The sequence below is a fragment of the Schistocerca gregaria genome, chromosome 8 (genome assembly GCF_023897955.1).
Source record: "Schistocerca gregaria isolate iqSchGreg1 chromosome 8, iqSchGreg1.2, whole genome shotgun sequence".
Lineage (NCBI taxonomy): Eukaryota > Metazoa > Arthropoda > Insecta > Orthoptera > Acrididae > Schistocerca > Schistocerca gregaria.
This window is the reverse complement of record NC_064927.1, coordinates 388,035,337-388,054,326: the sequence shown is the minus strand read 5'-3', so window position 1 is coordinate 388,054,326 and position 18,990 is coordinate 388,035,337. Positions and strand designations below refer to the sequence as shown.

Sequence of the window (18,990 nt, the reverse complement as noted above, 5' to 3'; positions counted from 1 at the left end):
GAATGCCTTCCGGAAGTCGCAAACCACAGCACCAATCCTGGGACCTTCGTGTACGGTACTATGGACTTCATAGACGAACAGAGATGGCAAAATCCCTGATTACAAAATCGATGGTGATTTTTATAGAGAAGATTTTCTTTTTCCAGAAAAATCATAATACTCAAGTTTAAACTTTATTAAATTAAGAAATGGCCACAGCAGGTAGCACATAAATTCTGATACTTCTCTAGGTAACCAGAAGTTAGAGAAAAATTGCGTTTTGTAATATGTGTTGTTATGGAAACTAAATCCTTGTCGTCAGCGTAAAAGATCATCCTTCAATGGACAGGTGTGTCCCGCCTTTAAGACTGACGGAGTAGGACATCCGAAACCTGCGCGCGCTCTGTTTCCGACGGCGCCCGTCTGCCGACGCCGATGTAAACAAACGTGGTTCCGCGCCAGGTTGGCTGTACTGTTTTTGGGCGTTTTTTGTGCTCGTTGTGACCCGGGTCTCCTTCCTCTCACCCCTGCCTGCGGCCGGTGCGCGCGCACACCGCGTCCCCTCTCCCGCCCTCCGCGCCCATAATGCGTCCCCCCCTCCTCCCCCCCTCCCCTCTCGCCACCCATTCTCTTCCTGTGCTTGTCCCGCGCGCACCGCTGCCCACGTCGAAAGCCAGTAGTGGGCATACGGCTGTAGCGGCAGCGCGCAAACGCCGTAAGCCCGTCGTCGCACAACGGCGCCCGCTTGCGTTGTTTTGCTTAAAGGAGAGCCCGACGTCGGCAGTTCTGAATTATTTTTCAGTCCCTGAGCAGCGCCCCAACAGTGTCTCTGGCGCTGAATATAGTGCACCGTTCTACCAACCAGAGTGGGGAGTTGCTACTGGAAGCGGCGTCGTTTAGCGTGGAGGGTGAAATCACCCTCGTTCGATCTGATATTCTGTCAACGCACCCCACTCGCCAGCTCCAAACGGCCCCGTCATTCGGCGACTGTACAGTGTAGTGCTTTTAGTGTTATTACGCTTCTTTCAACAGGAAATTAAATAACTTTCAATTGTGGGGTGATCTTCGTGCGATCAGTGATCTGCTTTCGACTACTGCTTCGTTTGATGTGACCCGTCAGTCGTCATTGCTGCAATCATGGGTAAGTGCCCCTCTCCACTTGCGTTTCTGACTTATGCACTTGTTTCAAATTGTGACCGTATTTCCTATTCGGGACTATTCGATCCAAAAGCACTTAGGCTTACAGAAAACTTACATCAGATGTAAACAGACTCGTACAACTGTGCCAGTAGGACAACGAAAAACTATATAAACATGTGATGACTGTAGCATAACTGTTACCAGCACGAAAATGGAGCTGTAAGTCTTCGCAGCAAAGAAAAGAAGGAAAGTTAAGGTTGAACTTCCCGTCGACGAAGATGTTATTAGAGACAGACACAACCTTGAACCGGGGAAGGAAATCGGCGATGTATTTTCCTAAGGAACCGTCTCAGCATTTGCCTTAAGGATTTAGGAAATACACGATAAATCTAAATTTCGATGGCCGCACAGAAATTAGGATCACCAGGCCATAGTAAATTGTCCGCAGCTAAAACGAAAACTGAGTGTTGAGACGAGTCTACCACTGCTCCTTTGAAATATACTGTTGATTAACAAAAATGCTCTCTGTGATAGAAGATGGCTTGCATTTATCACTGAATTATCAGACACATGCGCAGTGCTAATCATTTTCATCGCGGATAAGATCAAGTAAACAAACATATCTCTGAGCACTACAATGAGATGGGGCAGTGATGTTACGCTGGAATCGTATTCGGGAAGATGGCAGTTAAAACTCCCCTCTGGTCATCCATATGTAGGTTTTCCTTTTGTCATTTCCCTAAAATGTTTGATGCAAATGCCGCGATAGTTCCTATGAAATGGTACTGTCGATTTCCTTCCACAGTCTGAGACTGCGCTCCGTCGCTAATGAATTCGACGGTGTTTTAAACACAAATCTTCCGTCTTTTCTTTTATACAGAGCAGCGACGTTCAGTTTAGTGAGGAAGGGTGGCGAGAGGATGAAAAAAATTTGCAAGTATTCTACTGTGGTAGAAAATGCAAATTGTGAACGTGCAATTAATTGTGAAGAACATTAGCCGTTGGAAAATCGTTTGACGTTATGATTTTCTCTAGGTGCTGCAGCAGTACAAAATAAATATATTATAAAGTTGTTTCTGGATAGATTCTGCCTTGAGCAAATACATTTTTTCCCCTTTTACATAGGCACGTTTTGCTGAAGTTACAACATCATCAGTGGGTATCGTTATTTTCTTTTTATTAAACAACAGTAAAAGTGCTCCCTACTGTCTATAAAAATAGAAATTTCACTTTTTAAGAAAACTTTTTCACAAACGTGACAACAAACAAAAAAATTATATGTAACTTCTTACCATATAATGTTGGTTTTTGTTTTTCTGAATTTTTCTTTACAGCTATTTTTCGTTCACAGTTTTTCATCTGCAACCGTACTGAGCTTAATGTGAAGAGTATTTACAACGAAAATTTACTGCTGGGCATGTTAAGATTAACATTACTTTATTCTGTGTGGAAAATCGTGTCTGATGATGCTGTAATTTCAGCGAAACGTCTCTGGATAGAAAGAAGAAAACATCGTGAATGCTCAAGGCGGAATTTACCCAAAAATAAATTTATTTGTAAGAAAACACGGACGTACGAGTGAGTTACAACTTCGCGATGAAATATTTCCTACTACTTCTGAGGCCATTACCAGCAGCCTGAATGCAGAGATTAAAATATTAGCTCAAGATAAAGTGAAATAGAGAAAGACATAAAAAGATTGCAGAGAATGTGTGTTCATTTCGTCTCGTGGATGCAGTATATATATTTCAGTTATTTTCACTGTTTCAAACATTGTGGCCACTCATTGTAACAACATGTTTATCGTCGAAACATATACACACATTTCTCTGTTTTTCATCGTCTCGTGTTGTACTAGAAGACGGACGACAACGCAAGATCTGCAACATGCTGCAACAAATATGCTCAAACGAGGTGCTACCTCTGCGAAGCGTAGCCAACGAATCCAAAGTCATATCTAATTACTTTCATGCCATAGTATCCAACTTAATAACCGTTCCTGATGTTTTGTGTGTTTGTGATCATAGGACGTTACGCTCTGTCGCCCAGCACTTTATCTTTCACTCTATACTAGTTACGTATTACAACAGGGCAGATCATTATCTTATCTACACCGGTTGCTCTATGGGAGAGCGCACCACTGGTATGTTGAATTCGTTGTTAGTGCAACAAGGTCTAAATCCAGGTTGGACTACCGTGATTTGGCTTTTCTGCCGCTTCATAAACACCTGGTTAGTTCTCTGACATGAAATTTTTAGTTCTTATTAGTTATGAGACATAACATTAAAAACGTGTGTGTGTGTGTGTGTGTGTGTGTGTGTGTGTGTGTGTGTGTGTGGTGTAGTCAGGTGTTGTTTTACTATCAAGAAAATAATTTATAAGTTGATATTACGCAAGTTTTTAACGGGGTCTGAACTGCGACTTTTTTATGGTTACGTAGAAGTCGCCATTCGTCTTGCAAAATATTAACAATGTTCTTCCCCTCCCCTACAAACTGTCGTATGGGCGCCCTTGGGAGGGCACACAAAGTGAGAGTTTATTCATCGCCGTGGGATAGCTAGCCGGCAGTCACTGCTGTCGACAGCGTCGCCTGAAAACAATGGCTCGATGCACGCAGTTCGCGTCGCATGAATATCTGGTTATAGCCTTTTTAAGGCGGCTCGGCTGTGTCCCATTGTGCAGCTGTTCTTTCCCGGCGCTGCCGGTCCCTGGAAAAGCACAGCGCCGGGGTTTAGACTCGCTTTTGTTTGTCTAAATTTTGTGACACTACCTGTCACTCTTATCTAATGGCACTACTCTTATAACGACTACACATCTTAAGTTGATAGCGTTGTACCAGTGTACGATCTGTTGAGTAAAAGAGTACCTGCATCTTCATAAACACTCTGCAAACCACTGTTAAGTGCATGACGTGGCATCGTTGTGCTTGATTTGAGGGTTTTTGCCGTTCCAATGCGAACGGAGCGCATTGGTTATTTAAAGGCCTTTATGCGCGTAATTAGTGTATTCGTGTCTTCCCGATCCCTGCGGTAGAGATACGGAGCGGGTCCTGCTACACTCCTAGAATCATCACTTAGGGCTGGTTTTTCGAACATATTAAGTAGGCTTTCTTGGGATAGTCTGCCTCTATCTTCAAGCGTTTGTTTGTTCAGGTTTCTCAACATCTCTGCGACCGTCTACCGTGAGTCACATAAATCTAGAACCATTCGTGCTGCCCTTTTTTGTATGACATTAGTCTCTTCTGTTAGTCCTGTTTGCTAAAGGCACCATGCACTCGAACTCCGAGAATCATTTGAAAAGTTCTGTACACTGTAATATAGAACTGAAGAAAATAATTTATTTAACAAAATACCTTTATAGGCCCTCGGTATAATCTCCATTCTTGTTTATGACAGCTTCTCAACATTTTGGCAACTTCTGTTTGCCGGATAGGGCACCTTCATTGTTGGGCTGTCTGATTACTCTGGCCGCATAACTGGGAGGTTCATCAACTGTATCAAAATGTTTTCCATGGGGCTGTCCCTTCAGTTTGAGAAACAAATCGAACACTGGTGGACTCGTATTATGACTATGGTGGGTGGGGAAGTGTTTCCCATCCATATTTTTAGAACGTTCCTCGCACTGGTACGTGCAAAGTGAGGATACCAGCTGCAAGCATGTCAGGCCTTCTTTGATGAATTTTTGGGCGCAAAGCATTTTGCAGAAACAGCTTGTTGTATGCGCCTGTTACAGACGTACCCTCGGACACTACATTTGTAGCCATTACTCCATTCATGTCATACGCATAGATCATCATCACTTTCAACTATGATCGTTGGTGGCGGAATTTTATCGGTCGTGGAAAATCGGAACTTTTTCATTGTGGCTGTTTTTCCATATTTCATCAAATGTAAGTCCTTTTCAGAAACTGTTCACAGTCCGTTCGTTAACATTGAAGAAATTCTTCTCCGATTCTTTCGCGAACTCTCCTCTGATCTTCACTCCGATCAAGCGGAACCCATCTGGCAGCTACTTGTTTCATCTTTAGCTTTTCAGTTATGATTCTGCAAACTGAAGTGAGACATTTTGGCCTCGTGTGCAATTTCCTGGTACGTTTTTCGACGATGGTGTCTGAAAATGGCAGTCACAATAACTTGAGACGTGTAATCCGTTGCAGTTGATGCCTTCGATTTCTTGGATTGTCCTCAGTGCTTGCCCGACCTTCGCGGAAACGAGCAGACCGCCGCGGTACTGTGCTGGGCTCTTTCCACGTAGGAATTCGATTCTGATTTAGGAATGCTGGTCACTACATGCAATCCGACCTGGCTCGATTTCAGCTTCCGTTTTAACACTGAATTATTCACGACCCACCCACGTGAACCAGCAGAAACATATACGACCGTCACGCCTAAAGACTTGCTCACAACTGACATGAATTTCAACTTGATCACACCATCGTGACATTCGCACATGCGCAGCGTGCAAGACTTTTGAAATGACCTTCGTATATTCTAGGATGGGTCGCACAAGGCGTTCGTAAGCTGTATCCTTTGCGGACTTACTGCAAATTTCCAGTATCCTACGTATAAAGTGAAGCCTGCAGCTCACTTTACTTACGACTGTGTCAATGTTATTATCAATACAAACTGTGACGCTCAAATATTTTTATGAGTTGACTGATTATAGTTATGACTCATTGCTATTGTAGTCATACGACGCTATTTTTCTGCGATTTTGTGGTGTGCACAATTTTACGTTTCTGTACATTTACACGTGCATAAATACTTCGCAAGCCTGTGTACAGTTCGTGACGGAGACATGTAAATCATATAAATAAGCCTGAGGGTGAGGGATTTTTAGACAAATAACGCAAAGCAGCCCACCGGCTTACATACATGTACACTCCTGGAAATTGAAATAAGAACACCGTGAATTCATTGTCCCAGGAAGGGGAAACTTTATTGACACATTCCTGGGGTCAGATACATCACATGATCACACCGACAGAACCACAGGCACATAGACACAGGCAACAGAGCATGCACAGTGTCGGCACTAGTACAGTGTATATCCACCTTTCGCAGCAATGCAGGCTGCTATTCTCCCATGGAGACGATCGTAGAGATGCTGGATGTAGTCCTGTGGAACGGCTTGCGATGCCATTTCCACCTGGCGCCTCAGTTGGACCAGCGTTCGTGCTGGACGTGCAGACCGCGTGAGACGACGCTTCATCCAGTCCCAAACATGCTCAATGGGGGACAGATACGGAGATCTTGCTGGCCAGGGTAGTTGACTTACACCTTCTAGAGCACGTTGGGTGGCACGGGATACATGCGGACGTGCATTGTCCTGTTGGAACAGCAAGTTCCCTTGCCGGTCTAGGAATGGTAGAACGATGGGTTCGATGACGGTTTGGATGTACCGTGCACTATTCAGTGTCCCCTCGACGATCACCAGAGGTGTACGGCCAGTGTAGGAGATCGCTCCCCACACTATGATGCCGGGTGTTGGTCCTGTGTGCCTCGGTCGTATGCAGTCCTGATTGTGGCGCTCACCTGCACGGCGCCAAACACGCATACGACCATCATTGGCACCAAGGCAGAAGCGACTCTCATCGCTGAAGACGACACGTCTCCATTCGTCCCTCCATTCACGCCTGTCGCGACACCACTGGAGGCGGGCTGCACGATGTTGGGGCGTGAGCGGAAGACGGCCTAACGGTGTGCGGGACCGTAGCCCAGCTTCATGGAGACGGTTGCGAATGGTCCTCGCCGATACCCCAGGAGCAACAGTGTCCCTAATTTGCTGGGAAGTGGCGGTGCGGTCCCCTACGGCACTGCGGTCCGGTCCCAGGTCGACGGGCACGTGCACCTTCCGCCGACCACTGGCGACAACATCGATGTACTGTGGAGACCTCACGCCCCGCGTGTTGAGCAATTCGGCGGTACGTCCACCCGGCCTCCCGCATGCCCACTATACGCCCTCGCTCGAAGTCCGTCAACTGCACATACGGTTCACGTCCACGCTGTCGCGGCATGCTACCAGTGTTAAAGACTGCGATGGAGCTCCGTATACCACGGCAAACTGGCTGACACTGACGGCGGCGTTGCACAAATGCTGCGCAGCTAGCGCCATTCGACGGCCAACACCGCGGTTCCTGGTGTGTCCGCTGTGCCGTGCGTGTGTTCATTGCTTGTACAGCTCTCTCGCAGTGTCCGGAGCAATTATGGTGGGTTTGACACACCGGTGTCAATGTGTTCTTTTTTCCATTTCCAGGAGTGTATTTAGGAAGCAAAAGAGTACTGCAGAGTTCCGCCGTTCTTTGGAAGGATACCCGTTTATGTGGAAGGATAGTGTCCTCAGACACTGTAGCTCAGCTGTTGGTAGAACAGCTTCGCCCAAAGTAGTGTAGCTCTGTTGTTTGAGTAACTGCTCCGTCTCTGTTTGTGTCTCATTCGCAGTGCGCACCATTTTTACGTTTCTGTAAATGCCATTAGAAAAATGTTGTTTTATGCGGCCCCCACAAATTCCTTTACAGCTGTTGTTTTGGAGTTTCTTGATTCTTCCCTTCTTTATTTTGTTAATGTTGTGGCTAGTATTCCGATCATATGCTGTACCAAGAACAATTATTCATTTACGTATTTCACATAGTATTCCCCCTGAACTCTTCCCTGCCGACTTGTGACCGAAGCAGGGGAGATTTTTTAAATTCCATTCCGACTTGTAGCCCGTCAGATAGTTCTTGGCGTTCACAGTTAAATAATACTTGCACAACCATTCCCTGTTCTTCTTTACTTATGAGTCGTGAATCGTACGTCATCGAGGCACCAAGCTTTCTCTCAGTGTGCTTGTTGTATCGTGCCTTCTTATGACAGGAATACGTCTATATATCCTGAATTAGACTCTTTTACTAATGTCTAAGAACAGTACTATCAACATCAACCTCATGCTATATTAAGTACTGAGACCCGGGAAGACTGTACACTTTTGACGTCTGTTTCAGTACGAAGAGGTTTGCGTCTTACTAGCGCATCCCATGTGTCTTCTCCGTGCGCAAATTGCCTCCATTTGTAATACAAAAATTACGTCACATAATGCCCGTCACTAAGTTGTTGACCTACCAACGTACGCAACTGTAGTTAAGTAGTCTTCGGAGCCTGCAACTGACTATTCATGGGACCTCCATGTGGGAACTTGGAACTGGAAATCACCTCCGTATCTCTCTTGTTACGTTTACGTTATCAGTTATAACTTTTCTCCCGTTTGTTTAAGTTATGATTCGCAAAATTTCAGTGTATGAAGAACAGAAGTAAAATTACACGTTGTCGTTCAATGGTCTGTCGCGGCGAAGTCATTAAAGACAGAGGACATGTTAGCATTTACCTGAATTTACCCAGTAAACATCGAGAACCTATGATACGCCAGATGTTACTACCATTAGATAAGGTATTGAAACCTGAAGGAAAATAAATTTCGAAAAAAATATGAGCGAATAAGATTTAAATGTATGGACTGGAAGACCGAAAAGACGATTGAAAGGGCATTTCCATGCAGTAAGACCTACGGGGCAAAAATGTTGTGAAAGCAAGAACAAAGCCGCGCACACACACACACACACACACACACACACGTCCAGGGCACATTAATATTATTGGCATTTACGGCTGTCTCAGAACACTACTGGCATTATCAACGTAAATACTCCGGACTGTCATTCCCAAATAAAAACTGGTCGAAGTGATAAAATTTAAAGAGGGCACAGTACTAAAGCTATTTCTTATGAAAACACTAATAGTTTGTTGATGATTGGTACCAAAGATGTTTCAGTCCATATGCTGCAAAGAACCTATAGGTAGAGGCACGAGTTTCTAACCATTGTCCACAACCAAACCAGGACTAATGTTGTGACATTTTCGGTGATAATTTAATAGCTGTTTGTGTCCTGTTATGAACGCTCTGCACTGATTGGTACTGCATCATCTTCTGACATGGATGTCTTTCATCCTTAGAGGTGTGCAGGTGTTGTAAAGGACGTACGATTTAGCAGTAGGTAGGTCTGGCGCAGCCCCACCTGCGCTTTACCCCTGAGTTCTTCGACGAGTCGGAGCCATGTTAGGCGGCTGTTGAGAGTGGTATCCAGACGCTTGGCCATGCTTCCCCATTGCACTCCACCACACGGGATGTCTGTCTAAGTCTACGGGTACTGAACGTCTCGCTAATACGTGTGTTTCGCTCTTCACTGCACTGAAAACCAACCCACATTTTGCCTCCCATGGCATCAGGTCGCCACACCCGGAGTAGAGTCTGAGCTGAATAAGCTAGACGCTCATGCTCCATGTAAATGGCGTCGTGTCGCCGGTGTACAGATCGATCTGTACGCGTGGGCACGATTGCGTATCCACTGTTTACGGAATGTACAGCAGGGGACCGAGTGCCGAACCGTGCGGGACTCCCTCTTAGAAGACGGGTCATACTGTGCGTCCACTTCATTAAAAGTTTGCGCATGACACCCGAGTGCCGAAGACTGTAGGCAGTAATTATACTTCTTGGCAACTGCTAAGTAACAGAGACAAAGTTGGACAGCAATAATCGCAGGCAATGATGGACGACATCAAATACGGTAAGTACGTAATGAAGATGGACTGATATATTTGTAACGAAAAATGGTTCATCTTAAGCCACATTCGAAAGCAAGAAAACAGGGCACAGATAATGTTCATGTTTGACACAGATTAGACTACCAACATAAAGCTCGATATCGGATTCCCGCAAAACAATATGCTCTCATATGGCACGAATGCACACTTTGTACCTGTATTCATGTTGGCTACCAAACTGTTGAGGAGTCATTGGGGGATATTGTCCTACTCCTCTCTCAAGTCGGTTTTCAGTTCTTGAATGGTTCGGAAAGATGGATTCATTGAGAAACACATCTGTTAAGAGCATCTCAAGTATGTTCTATAGGGTTTAGGTCCTGGGGGTACGTAGGCCATTCCATACGTTCAATATCTTCACTGTCCTGTGTGTCCGATACCTCAGTGATCTTGTGCGGATGGGTATTGTCGTCCATAAATAGTAATTCGGGATCTACCGCACCCCTAAACAGAGTGGCATGATCCAGAATAATCTCCCTGCAATACCGCTGCGCTGTAACGACACCCCGCTCACATATATGGAGCGTTGTTCGACCCTTGTCCATAATGCCTGCTGACACCATAACGCCGGCACCATACAGACGACGTGCGGGAACATTCTGTGGTGTGTAACGTGTTCGCATCTTTCTACTCATTAACTGGTGGCTAGAATCGCTTGCCGCAGTTAACCGAGATTCATCGGAAAAATCACTTTAGTCCACTGCTGCTGACCCCCAACCATCGTGGTCTCTGCACTAACGAACTCTTTCTCGACGATAGCGTGGTTGAAGTGGCATGCGTTTTACCTGATTTCGAGCATACAAACCAAAACCAACCTGACTGAATCGCTGCGAAATGGTTCTGTCAGACACACGTACCGATAACGTTGCAAGGTCTGCAGCGATTACCTAGGAGTAAAATGTGCGTTCCTTTTTGCCATTAAGGCTACACATTGATCCTGTTGCGGTGTTGTGATCCGTCTACGGCCACCGGCATTCTTTCGCGTAGCATTTCCAACTTTGTCGGTGTTTTTAAATCGTGTGAGGGCACGTTTGGTTACACCCATGACTGTGGCCACAGCAGTGACACTTTGAGCGGCTTCGAGGCGTCCAACTACTTGTCCACGATCGTAAGCACTCAGATGTTGTGTTACAGACATGTTACCGTACTACATGCAATGCCACGCTAATCGGCTCCACAGCAGCATTCGTCCAACATGCATGAACTGCCAAATGCATGTAGGACGTTCGTACACAGGCTTCGCTGCAGCTAACGCATCCTGCCCTGTACATTCCGTTTTACAATCATGGGTCTGGTGTTCCGTAGCAATTGTGAGGTGTTACATAGCAGTTGTCGGTTCTTCGGGAACAATTGTCGGTTTTCCCTTAGAGAGTGTCAGTTGTTGCTCAGCAGTTATGAAGCAGTGTATTTGAATGTCGCTGAATATGTTTTCTCGCTGTATTTATAAATGACGGCAAGATAGTCAGTCGTATGTGGGAAATATGAGCTGTATCCGGCGAGGATCTTGTGCCGCGCAGGAAGCACCGGCAATGTGGAGAAGCGCCGGCGGCGCTCAGTAGTGTTGTCTAGGGCGGCGCAGACGTGATCGGCGTCGGTATTGATTGCGACGGCGCCCCGTCGCTCCCCTAGCGCCGGAATGTTTTGGCTGCTCGTCTCCCGCCCCTCCGGCTGCCCATGGCGCCGGCTCGGCCTGTCACGTACACTGCAGACCTCTTCACACACACCAAAAGACAAACACGGGCGGATGCGTTATCTCCGGTCGCTCATGTTTATACCGCCGCCGAATTATCTGGTTGCTCTGTGTGTATGTGTGTGTGTGTGTGTAAGTGTGTGTTTTCGTTTATGTAGTAATAAGCCTTCTCTCAGCCATGTTTGTGGAAGATCCTCCCCTTGTGTTTCAACACTTGAGCGCGACGTCTGCAGTGCGAGCACCAGAGAGCTGTGTGTGTGCGTGCACCAACAACTTCTTCCCAAAGTCACATCTGTGTACTTTGTTTTGCGCCTGGTGGATGTCGCGTTTCCCGAACGATGAACGCTATACGTCATTAAGTGCAAGAGAATCAGTGTGCTTTGCTGAGGACACAGCTAAGCGTTTACAAGTAATAAAGGTATTACTGAAGTATTATTATTAACTATCACATTCCTTCAGCGACGTTCATCAACCGTTGCGTACCATTCGTGTTTACTCATACACGACATATTGCAAACAATAAGTGCATGTCATCGGGTATCTAACTCGTTCCGAGGTTTTAGAAAGGCGTTCGAAATTGTACCAGATCGTTGGCCACTAACCAACGTACGATCGTACGGAGTACCTTTGCAGCTGTTCGATGATTAGAAATCTATTTGTCTAATAGAACTAAGTATATTATTACTAAATCGTCAGCGTTGCACCGAAGCTCAAGTAACACCGGTTGGGTTGTACCAGACGAAGTAACGCTCTTCAGTACACTTGTGGATACTTAGCTTTACTCGTGGAGGGGCTGAGGTGATACTACAACAAATAAAATGTTAAATCACTTTAGTGCAACTTGACCAAGATTAAATACTTAACTTTGTAACAATCCTTGTCCACAGGAATGCCATGAGTTTTTATTACTGTTACTGAGCACTGATGATGGTCGAAGTAGAGGGGATAAAAAATGTAGACTGGCAATGGCAAGGAAAGCGTTTCTGAAGAAGAAAAATTTGTTAACATCGAGTATAGATTAAAATGTCAGGAAGTCGTTTCTGAAAGTATTTTTATGGAGTGTAGCCATGTATGGAAGTGAAACTTGGACGATAAATAGTTGAGACAAGAAGGGAATAGAAGGTTTCGAAATGTGGTGCTACAGAAGAATGCTGAAGATTAGATGGGTAGATCACATAACTAATGAGGAGGTATTGAATAGAATTGGGGAGAAGAGGAGCTTGTGGCACAACTTGACTAGAAGAAGGGATCGGTTGGTAGGACATGTTCTGAGACATCGAGGGATCACCAATTTAGTATTGGAGGGCAGCGTGGAGGGTAAAAATCGAAGTGGGAGACCAAGAGATGAATACACTAAGCAGATTCAGAAGGATGTAGGCTGCAGTAGGTACTGGGAGATGAAGAAGATTGCACAGGATAGAGTTGCATGGAGAGCTGCATCAAACCAGTCTCAGGACTGAAGACCTAAACAACAACAACTAAGCACTACCGTACCACTCGATACAGAATAAAATACTAGTCTCTTCTTACAAACTACAGGTGACTATAAACTTTTATGCCGAGTTCTGGAACTGTCGCATTGCTGGCTCGGTACAGACACGATGCTGTCGTCTTCGGCAAGGATTTTTGACTGGACTGACCGGGACTGCGCTCAGACGTAAGCAAGCGATCCCATATGGTGGCGTATGGAAACTGTTCCTGGCGTGTCTACATCACCGTCTCTCATTCGTCGTCGTATCTGCCAGCGACTCTGTTTACTTGTGGTTCCGTTGCGAGCTGCCAACCTTGCCTTTGGCTCTCGCTATTCGGAGGACACCACAAGGGGTACCTCCACGGAGCGTAGTAGGTCCTCTTATGTTTTCAGTATACATAAACGATTTGTCAGATTTGGTCAGCGACGCTATAAGATTGTTCGCTGACCATGTTGCTGTGTACAGAGAAGTATCGCTGTTGGACGATCGAAAGGAATCGCAGAAAAGTTTGTTCAAAATTTCCTCTGGCTCTCTTTAAAGTGTTTAGAGATAATGCTAAAAAGAATTAGAGATGAGATGTTTTGTATCCCGCCTGGAAGACGGCGTGTGGGTCTGCTCCTGAAAACTGAAGGGTAGGCCGAATGTAGGAAGTTAGGAAGAGCAGGTGAGGTAGAACTGTCGGCACTGCCGTGTGAACTAAAATCACTTTTACTTAACTTTGCGCACAGATGAGCACGTAGGTGCGAAGCCGTACATCAAGTTCCTAAGTTACAAGTAGCGGTTAGCCCACTGTGAAATAGAAACATTGTTGCTAGGTCGTCTCTTCTGCAGCGGCGCTCGTAGAGCTGACCAGCGCCGGCTAGAGGGCGCCGTCGTCGGTGTCGGTGTCGTAGTGGCATCCTACGAACTTGCACCTACGCCGTGGCATCGTAGCTATCGATACCACAAGATGCGCGTAAAATTTGTTTTAGGAATGAAGGACGAAAGACTCAGATTTGCTGGAAGGATTCTGGGAAAGTGAAACGCATCTGTAAAGGAAATCGCATACGAGACGCTAGTGCGACCAGTTCTACAGTTCTGTTACAGTATTTGGAGTCCTTGTCAAGTGAACAAGGCAAGAGGCATGGGACGGACTGAAAGAGGTGCTGCTAGGGTCGTAACAGGTCGACCCAACTCATACGGAAGTGCGAAAGAAATGCTCTGGGAACTGTAGAAAAGAGTTCGTTGAAGAAAGACGAGAAAGGTCCTGTCAGACCCTGTTGGGAAAATGTAGAGGATACGTAATCAAAGCAGACTGTGCGATCCTTATGCTGCCACCGTCGTTTCCTCGCATAGGAATAGTGCAGACAAGGTCTGAGAGTTTGGGTACGTACAGAGGCGTCATTTTTCTCTTGTTCAATACGTGAACACAGTAATACCCTCCAAGGTACGTTATACAATCACTTGGGGGGAGGGGGTATATACATTGAGGAGGCAAAAGTCACGGGATACCCCCTAACATCATGTCGGACCTCCTTTTGCCCGGTGTAGTCCAGCAACTCGACGTGGCATGAACCCAACAAGTCGTTGGAAGTCCCCTGCAGAAATATTGGGCTATGCTGCTTTTGTACCCGTCCATAATTTCGAAAGCGTTGCCGGTGCAGGATTTGGTACGCGAACTGATCTTTCGATAATTTCCCATAAATGTGCGATGGGATTCAAGTCGGGCGATCTGGGTTGCCAGACCATTCGCTCGGATTGTCCAGAATGTCACATGACGCACTCTCGTCCATAAATGTTCATCGTTGTCTGGGAACATGAAGTTCATGAATTTCTGTGTATGGATTTCAAGTAGCAAAGTGTAACCAGGACCCAGTCCATTCCATGTAAACACAGCCCACACCATTATGGAATCACCACCAGCTTGCACAATGCTTCGTTGACAATGTTGGTTCACGGCTTCGTGGGATCTGCGCCACACTCGAACCCTACCATCAGCTCTTAACACGTGAAGTTGGAACTCATCTGACAAAGCCACGGTTTTCCAGTCGCCTAGGGTCCGACAGATAAGGTCACGAGCCCAGGAGAGCGATGCAGCTGATGTTGTGTTGTTAGCAAACGCACTCACCTCGGTCGTCTGCTGCCGTAGCCCATTAGCGCCTAATTTCGCCGCACTGTCCTAGCGGATACGTTCGTCGTACTTCCCACATCGATTATACCTGAAATATGGTATTCTCGGTACTCTCTTGACACTGTGGAGCTCGGAATACTGAATTCCCTAACGATTTCCGAAATGGAATGTCCCACGCTTCTAGCTCCTACTACAGTTTCCGCGTTATAAGGCTGTTAATTCCCGTCGTGCGGCCGTAATCACGTCGGAATCATTTTTACATGAATTAGATGAGTACAAATGACAGCACCGCCAGTGCACTGCCCTTTCATACCTTGTGTGCGCGATACTACCGCCATCTATTTATGTGAATATTCCTATGACTTTTGTCACCTCAGTGCGTATGTAGATGTAGGTGTGCTGTTAGAACTTCCCGGGTTCGATTCCCGGCGGGGTCAGGGATTTTCTATGCCTCCTAATGACTGGATGTTGTGTGCTGTCCTTAGGTTAGTTAGGTTTAAGTAGTTCTAAGTTCTAGGGAACTGATGACCATAGATGTTAAGTCCCATAGTGCTCAGAGCCATTTTTTGTTAGAACGTACAACGGTACTGGTGTACGTGACCGCAGATCGCCAGACCCAATTTAAAAAAAAAAAAAAAAAAATTATTTGGCCAGCTGTTTGCGGTGATGGAGTTACTACAAAATTTATAAGAGACATACTCCTTTCAGAATAAAATTCTGTCGCCAGATGTATGGCCAAGGTCTAATGATTTACAATATGCCTAATTTTGTAGGCTTCCGAAATGAGAAAATAATTTGCTGAAATCGGTAAAGCGAAATAAAATTGTCTGTGCAATTGACGACTGAATTTTGTTCTGAAATATAGACTACAATTGCTGTAAAAATAACAGCTATGAAAAAAGTGATAAAAGTAATCCTTATTTAGAAAATTGTTTTGGAGTAATACGTATAAATCGCCACATGTGACATAAATTAGCTAAATCGATCACCCCTGTAGACTGTACAACGTCCTCTTTTTCCCTATCAAGAAGCAGCAGAACTCTGCAAGTGGTGCTGTTTTTTTTTTATATCCATACCAATCGTAACTCATCGTACACAACGAAATCGCTCTATAGACTCTCGTAATGTTCATGTCACATGTCACAATGACCAGTTTTGAGAACCAGTCAACTGGGCGTTACTTTTGAAAGAGCCCTCGTGTTGACAGTGCGATTTCGTAGTGTATTAGTGGTATAACAGAAATAATTGCTACACTATAATTGCCCCTAAAACCATACACTTTCTCTGAATATCGTTGGTATCGAGACTTAGTTCTTCCTTTTATCCCCTACATGAATCATATTGAATGAATTAATAAACAGGGAACCAAATAACTGCATTTATTGCAGCAACAAACGATATTTTCTATTTGTATTTTATCAATTTGTTGACTTTACATTAATAACTTTCTTACGCTACATTGTATAGTAGTCATTTTCCACCTTCGTTTTATTTCCGTCCTAAATTCTACTACAGTCAACATGTAGAAAACATTAGCAAAGGATACTCACTTTGCAAAGATGTGCTACACGTAAAACTGTGTTCTTCAACTTATCAATTCTCCTGAATTGAATAACATCATGTTATGTGATGATCATTATTCAATCCTATTTCATTTTTGTGCACAAGGGTAATCATTCTGTGAAACCTGTTACGGTCTGGACCAAGTATTTCTCACTTAATTAATAGCTGCTATGAGTAAAATCGTGTGCTACATTATATGACATCGCACGGACAGAGTATCCGAGACAAATCTATTACTTCGCTTTCATATCAACAGAATCTTCAAAGCAACGATTTGGAAAATCGTATTTGTTTTTTCTCTGTGAAGAAATCGAGGTAACTGTTGTTTTTGCCTATCTTCCATTTATTACGACAGTGGATACGCACGAACACTGGTTTTTTGAGAGCAACTATTTCAGACTCATTCAGAAGCGTATCTAATCAGTCATCTATCTGACATTGTCTTTGATAAGCCGTAACATCGATAATACAGTCCTTGTACATCGATCTCTGCAGAATTGAGAAGAAATCGAGGCTGTAACGTATCTACACGTAGAATGGTGTAGAAAGAGGAAAGGAAGACTGGGGTGTAATGTCCCGCAAACGATGAGGTCATTGGAGGGAGAGGATTGTCATAGATGGGAATGGAAATTTATGGTGTCCTATTGAAAGGAAGCGTCCCAGCTTCGCCTTGGTCGAATTTAGAAAACGACTGAAAACCTAAAGCAGGGTTACAGGGACTTGAGAAATTGGTTGAAATGAGAAACCCAAAGTTGAAAATATTCGAGAAATCTGTGTTCCCACCCAGAGTCGAACCCGGTTCTTTCTGCGTGTGAAGCAGACGTTATAACCGCTACATTACACAAACGACGATATGGGCAGCCCGTAGTTATGCACTCGTAATAGCCTCAACTTCTTCTTCCTATGTTCACACACACGATACTAGATCGACAATACATATGACTGTCTGAAACACATCGCAGGTAAGGGCTAGGTGGCCCTTGAAATGCTCGCACGTATGTCGTACACAGCATCACCCGCACTGTCCCTCCATATGAAACACCGTTGTTTTCCTCAATCGGTATTGCAAAAGATTCAACAAAAGGAATCACTTATTTAGCAGCAGGAGCGCAGGCTTCGGTTTCCATCCATAATATTTTGCATTACAATGCTCCGTAACAAATTGTAATTGGGAAGAAAGATATCTCGGTCGTGATGGAGACGTCAGTGATTATTCAAATACCTTTAAAAATGGTTTATTGTCCGGCAGAATCCTATAATTTCAACAGGAAGTTTCGGACCTTATCTGCTGTTGTCTTCAGTTCATAAGAGAAAGCAGTAATTCACTCACAGGCACACTGACAATATGGTTTTCTCAGTGTTCCTGTGAGTGAACTGCTGCTTCCTACTGTCGTCTGAAGATGGCCGGTGGCCTGTAATTTCTTGTTGAAATTAGATGTGATGGTGCCGAAAAATAACCTATTTTCACTAACTATAACTGTGGCAATGACAAGATTATGTCAAACCTGTAGATAAGGATACGAAGAAGCTCCTTCTTTTAGTACTTCACATACCGTACCCATTTTGATTGGACGATCCGTTCGAGTAAATGATCCATTGGAGAGTCAGGGACTTCACAGCCCAATACCAGGCAAGTTAGTAGCTGGACAAAGGGAGTCCAAACTAAAAATATTTGGGAGGGGATTTCAGGTTCTATTTGCCTTACAACCAAGGAAACAAAAGAAAACCGTGGTTAGAACTGGGGGACTGAAACTACTTCTAATTTAAGTCTGCCGCGAGTGGTAGCCGTGCGGTCTGGGGGACTTTGCCACGGTTCGCGCGGCTCCCTCCGTCGGAGGTTTGAGCCTTCTCTCGGGCATGGGTGTGCGTTGTCCTTAGCGTACGTTAGTTTAAGTTAGATTAAATAGTGTGTAAGTCTAGGGACCGATGACGTCAGCAGTTTGCTCGAATAGGCAGTTACTACAAATTTCAAAATTTCAGTTTTAGTTTAAATCTGGAAAATATGGCCCAGCCTTAACAAAAAAAAGAAAGACTAGTAAATATAGAAGCATATTTGTTCGTGCGTGCACAGAATAAAATTGATGACTTGCTCGACATGTGCAGCGTACGTGGGTCAGAACGATATTTGGAAGTTTTTTCACTTTCACAGTTTGCAGCCCAATGGCTTACGAGGCTGGGAGTGCTGCAGAGGGAATCCTAGTTGCGTATATTTGGGAGGAGACTTCCAGCTTCCCCCCCCCCCCCCCCCCCGGATTTTCCTGATAAGCAAGGGAGACTACTTGAAATTCCTGGTGAGAACCAATGTATAGGTGTGTTACAATTTATTCCTGTGACAATGGTATTAATTGTAGTAGACAGAGTTAAAATTGTATATGTGTGTGTGAGAGAGATACAAACGAGAGT

At 44.8% G+C, this 18,990-nt stretch overlaps 1 protein-coding gene across 2 annotated transcripts in view; it reads left to right on the top strand.

Moving 5' to 3' along the window:
• Nucleotides 1-18,990, top strand: part of LOC126285452 (cytospin-A) — a 1,067,624-nt gene that overhangs the window by 190,054 nt on the left and 858,580 nt on the right. The window contains exon 1 of one of the 2 annotated variants that reach the window (XM_049984845.1): nucleotides 672-1,120. The exons of the other annotated variant lie outside the window; for it this stretch is intronic. The gene's annotated coding sequence lies outside the window, so the exon portion shown is untranslated. Of the gene's footprint in view, nucleotides 1-671; nucleotides 1,121-18,990 lie in introns of those variants that run through there. 2 annotated transcript variants of the gene reach the window in all.